We start from the raw sequence: 6,419 nt of genomic DNA on the forward strand, positions 1-6,419 counted from the left end.
CTTTATTCCTCATACTTCCCTACATTGTTATTATCAAGAATTACACGAACACTTAAACTATTTTCATGTGCAAGCTTATTACAACAACCTGCCCTTCAATATTGATTTATAATTTTAATACAGTATTGGATGCATGGTAGTACATAAAAGCCTGTGAAATATTTTAATGATTATTACTGAAAATTAAACATTGATCACGTAAATCCAACTTTCTTATTACGTACAAAAAAAAGCTATAATGCTGTGTGTTAACATGCAATTCTTCCAAAATAGTGCTGGGGATTTTATCTTCATTGGGTATGGGCTCTGTAGTTCAGAGCTGGTGAGTTGGGTTGGAATCTGTGGGTTGTTACAAATTACTCCCTGTATTCCCTAATGAAAAAAAGTCCAAAATCAACAGATCGACAAAGAATAAGAATGACATATGAATCGAAAGTTTTTATCATTTTGATCTTTATAACTAAAACTTTCAAATTAACATATGCATACAACATTCCTAAATTGAATGAGTATAATTTTTCTTACAAATAACATTGTCATGTGGTTAGCTAGTGACAACGTAGATTTTACATGTTATGTGTGTGTGTATTATATAGTGTGCGTATACATATACACATACACAGTTAAATTAACTGTGAAAAAAGTAGCTTTATTAAGTGTATGCGTGTGTACAAGATTACCCAACTACTGCTGGAATGACAGGTTATAATGAAAAAACCAGCATCTCGAAATATAAGCCAGGAAATCAATAATCACAGTTAAAAAGGTAGCCATGTTCAAAATTAAAAGGCATCCGTAATCATTTATAAAAAAAATAAACAATTCAAAATTTCTTACAACCAAATATCTATAATAGAAATAAGGATATCCGTTTATGATGTATAATTTGGAAGGAGAAAAACATTCATTTCACAGTTTAAGAAATAGTGTGACAAAAAAAAGGGTATTATAATTTATAAATTATTTCTATACCAGGCTACACTGAGAGCCGAAAACACAAGATTGAATGTTGGTAAAATCAAGATAACAGAACATGCTCAGGAAAAATTAATGGTCATTACATATTCAAGAGTGAATTTTTACAATACAATAAATAAATAGTTTGAACAGTTGTAAGAGAAAGTTTTCGGGTGTAAAAAAAAAATTAAAAGGAAGTTTCTGAGTAAAGTGAATAGTATAAGAACACATATAAAGGACATTTTTTATAAGGAAAACTGAGTAATATCAGAACACAGCCAGAACAACTGTAGTGAACATGAGAGGGTATAATACCACAACAAGCAAGAACTCATTTGATAAGCAATTTCTCAAAATATTAATTTTTTCAATAATTTATCTCCTTACTTCAAATATGGATATTTCTAATACCTTTTTCCTTAACTCTCTCTCATTGTTTACAGTTGTTTTCTTTAGAGGTAAAAGGTGACTGATAATATTATAATAATAATTTTAACTCAATACAACTATATATTAGAATTTTAGTTGTATTATTTGTGAGAAATACTACTAAATTCTTGAACTAACATTTGTATTAACAAATACAATTTTTAAATAACTATATGTTCAGGCCAAAACACTTGAGGGATTATGAAAGTATAATCATTCATAGTATTCTTCCAAAAACCAGTACAATAAAAAACTGAGTGGACTTTTATCTTGGACGTGAAATTCAAGTTAATTCTAACAAGATTATAATTTATACGGTATCATATGATAGTGGCTTTACTTTTGATGCCTTACTTGTGGAGTTATCAGTCAATCTTGAAATTCAAGTTAATTCTAACAAGATTATAATTTATATGGTATCATATGATAGTGGCTTTACTTTTGATGCCTAACTTGTGGAGTTATCAGTCAATCTTGTATAAAAAATTAAATGAATCAGACTATGTGCTATGCATATTTCATATGCTGAATTATTAATTATAATGAACATTAACTTTTCATATCTGGACATTAAGCATTTCTAAATTACTTTTGTGTATCACAAATAAGTTAATGAATGGTATACAAAGATTCAGATCACATGGATGCTGTTGCCATTTTGAACTTAAATTCATCAGTCACTGTTCCTCACTTAAGTCTGGAAGGTTTAGTTGAATGTTTGTCAATAATGAAAATGTCTTAAATTATGAAACTTTAAACAGGAATTGAAGTTAAACTTTAATCCTTTTCAGAGTTCTCTGTAGCTGAACACACAGTGCCATGTTGAAATTAACACTTACCACTACAGCTTTCTTCATATGTAATCAGAAATACATATTCAAGAGACTTGTTTTTGTATTACACTATACAAAGAACAAAAACAAACAAGCATTAAATACCTTATTAATCTACAAGTAACTGAAAATCATAAATTTCTGTTCAGTTACATATTGTTTTAATAGGAGCACATGTACACTTGCGTTTTAGTGAAACTAACAATCTGTGGGATTTAATTAGTTTTTCAAATAAATCTTCAGAGAAAAAAAATGGATGGAATTAAAGTTTATTTAAATTGGATTATAAATCAAAATTACCACGAGTCTTATGAATACAAATTGCTATGAATCAACTTCATATGAATCTATCTCAAACAGTCATTACATGTATACTCTATACTCTAGCTTACCTAACAACCAAAGTCTAGAGAAACAGAAGCTGAGAACTAAGTCAGCCTCAAAAGTTACATGAAATTATCATCAAGTGTATTATCTCATGCTTAAGTAAAAGAATGTATTATAATGCACTCAAATTCCACACATTTGTTTCACTTGTATTTCACATTAACATTGTGATTAATTTAAAACACAAACTTTTTGTAAGTCACTATTTAGTATTTTGTTTGTTTGTTTAAAGTTAAGCACAAAGCTACATAATGGGCTATCTGTGCTCTGTCCACCACGGGTTATCAAAACCCGGTTTCTAGGGCTGTAAGTCCACAGACATACCGCATGCCACTGGAGGGCCGCTATTTAGTAATTCTCATTTTATGCAAAAATGGAATGTTATGAAATGGGTAATTTTCCTTCTTCTTTTACTGCATATTATAAAAACAGTTCAGGTCAATTCTGAACAATAATGAAACAATCAATACTGAAGAAAAATGTTTGAAAAAAATATATTACACGGGTAATGTATCAGACAATAAAATAAGATGTAACTGACTCAAAATAAGTGTTAAAAAACAAGGAAAAATAAATTTAATACGTGATGCATTATTTAACCCTTAATATCAAATATCTTCAAGGTTCTCTCCAGATATTAAAGATACAGCATCAAAAGTCAAAGTTCCTATGCTTTGAGTATTTTGTATTAGGAATAAAATTAATAAATATTTTAATATATTTCTTTAACTTGTATTAAAAACCACCACACCAATGTACACTGCTTAAATTCAAAATACAAATTTAAGAAATTAAAAAAATCCAATAATATCACATTGCAAACAAATCAGTAGTTTAAAGCATTATTATTTTCTAGTTAATTTCCTCTTATTTTTTATTAATTTCTATCCTTATTTATTAATTGCTATAGATCCTGTTCTATCTTCACCTTTTAAATCCTTTGCTCTTTTTTCTTTTCCCATTCCTGTTTTTTTCTCCTTGCATATCTTCTCACATTTCATTTCCTCTCTTTTATATTCTTTGCTTTTTTTCTTATTCCCATTTATTTGATAATCTGCTTTAATTTGATCTCTTTTGCTTTACTACCTTATTCATCCAATCATCTAACTCTCTTCCTTACTTATTATATTAATATCTCATCTATCCAGTGCTTGCTCAATTTTATCCTCTTCAACTTTTTTTTTCTCCTTTTCTTCTATGTCTATTAGCTTATTTTCTAATCTCCTCACTCCTGCTTCTCCCCAAATATATTTTCTTACTTCCTCATCTTCCTCTTCCTTCTACATCTTTATAATTATACTTATTAGTTAATGATAAGATAATATAAATGAATATTTTTTTAATTTTTAGGCTCAAGGCATACAGATTGTAATAATGAGACATGAGCAAGAAAGAAACAACAGAATAACTCACACAACAAAATGTACCTTATAATAACAGCTGTACAAAATGTAGTCCGTCTATGGGCCAACTAACATAATAGTATGTATCTGCCATGATTAAAGTCATTAATTAGAATCTTTCACAATATTTTCTTATTTTTTGCTTACACAGTCATTAATTATTTCTCAACAGCACTTCGTTTTTTGATCACCATTTTCTATCCAGACATTATGACAATAAATGACACGAACACAAGCTATAACATACTCTACAGTTGTAAATGTATCGCTAGAATGAAATGTATTTTATTAATCTTTGCATTGAAATTATAAAAACAGTTTAAATTTTATCCCACTACTTATTACTGCAAGTTAAGCTTTCAGGGTACCAAATATGACAGTTTCACTAGTACCACTTCCCCTTGTACTTAACTGTACAATACTCATAACTATGGGTCTTCCAATATCTATTGTACTTCTACTATATTCTTCTTGTAGCAGATTTGCCACTGTCTGTTGTACCTAACTAAAGCTGTTCCAATATCTTTTCAAAAGCAGAAAGAACATGTATTCTGCATTACAGAAGTCAAAACCAAATGGTTTGTTCTCATATATCACAACATACTTCTATTACATAAAAAAATTTGAGAAAGAGAGTCGCTGTGTATTCTTTGCACAAATACATATAATCATTTACCAGTAAGGGCCTATCTGATGTTTCTATAACCAATGTAATACAACAAACATTTTAAATACACATATCCTCAAAATGAATTCTATATTATACAACTTCAGTAAATATGTATAAATCTCTCTCTCTCTCTCAAGTCCTGATAACTTCAAACATAAATAAGATTAAAGTCCACAGACAAATGTGATTTTTCTCTAACTGTGTCTACCAGAAGCACTGTTAATGAATATACAATTTTGAGGGTTTTCTACTCACCTGATGTAACATCTAACAACTCTTCTTTGAATTAGTTTTCTTTAATTCACAATCATAACATCACGTTCTGAAAAATCTAGATCATCTTGAGATAAGTCATCAAGAGTTTCTATCAGATGTGTTCTAAAATGAAAGACAAACATATTTTAAAATCAATCACAATTCTATTCACAAATGCACAATTTAAGTCTTCCTAGTTCACTAATTTTAAACATGATAAAAAAACTACAACTGACATTGTGCTAAACATTAACAATGATAAGTTTCTTGAGTAATCCAAGTATTATCATGATTAGGAAATTATTTGAATTAATACAATCATCAATTTTATGATAAGTTGGTTTATTATAGATTATTATGTGACAATGATATGAATAATATTAAGTATTCTTATCAGAAGTAACTTGATATTTTAAACTGAACAACACTTTATTCAAAACACAAGTTAAACAGCCAGATTGAAAGACTCCAAGTTCAGGCATAGACAACCTTAATTTTGAACTGCAGCACCCACCACTAAATTACTGGTCTTAACCAAACAGCAAGATTAACTGTTGTATTTATAACATCTACACAAGTGGGAGTGTGAAGCATGTTCAGTAACATATCACAACTTGAACCTTGGGCCTACCAAACTACAGCCCAGCATGCTTAAGATCCAAGCCACACCTAACCCTATTACACTGAAGTGTCGACAAATATCTGAATGATGAAATACACTATACATATATTGTTACATAATATACATTATAAGTACACATATTTTATAATTAATCTACATGTATACAAATAATGTACCGAAATAATATATGTTAATGAAAAAACACAATGATAAAATTAATACATGAAATTTTTCTGTGCAAGTCTTCAAACAATGAAAATAGATCATTTCATTTATAGCTCTACTAGCTTCACATTTTGAGTAAACATACAAGACTTATCCCTTTCAAGACAGGTCACGGGTGAAAGACCATGTCATCTCGTTTGTTGACTCGCATTTAAAATTTTATTGAACTACTATTTCATGAGTTTATGTCAATAAGCTTGTTATCAAACTGTAGATTATAATTCAAATTTTAGTACTATATATTATTAAATTTCTTAATTTAAAAGCAAATACTAAAAACCCACAGGTAAACATCAATTTTTGTGTGTCATGTGGTATGTTGAATGCAGCACTGGTTCAAATTAGATGTTAAGTCAAAATACTAAGTCTATAGTTTTGAACGAATTATAAACTCAAATTACCGATATTAACAAGTTAGAATATAAAATAAGGTCTTATCTTTTCAATTTGCTAACATATTGCTCATGTAATAAATCAAACACAGTGGCACCCCACCCACCTCTTTCCATTTTTGAAAACACTCCCTTATATACACTTACTTCTATATATGACATGAATAGCCAATCGGAAGCTCAGAATGTCCCCCTAGTGACTTCTTCAGCCACTTTAACGTCTTTGCACTTCATCTCTTTCTTTCG

General features: G+C 29.1%; 1 long non-coding RNA gene across 1 annotated transcript in view; it reads right to left on the reverse strand.

Moving 5' to 3' along the window:
- Positions 1–347: 347 nt before the first annotated feature.
- LOC111085359 overlaps positions 348–6,419 on the reverse strand; it is an 8,503-nt gene continuing 2,431 nt past the window's right edge. Inside the window, exons 2-3 of the long non-coding RNA XR_002610210.1 lie at positions 4,935–5,057; positions 348–3,892 (exon numbers count right to left, since the gene is read on the reverse strand). This is a non-coding gene — a long non-coding RNA (uncharacterized LOC111085359). The remainder of the gene's footprint in view (positions 3,893–4,934; positions 5,058–6,419) is intronic.

This window comes from Limulus polyphemus, unplaced genomic scaffold, assembly GCF_000517525.1.
Source record: "Limulus polyphemus unplaced genomic scaffold, Limulus_polyphemus-2.1.2 Scaffold347, whole genome shotgun sequence".
NCBI classification, from domain to species: domain Eukaryota; kingdom Metazoa; phylum Arthropoda; class Merostomata; order Xiphosura; family Limulidae; genus Limulus; species Limulus polyphemus.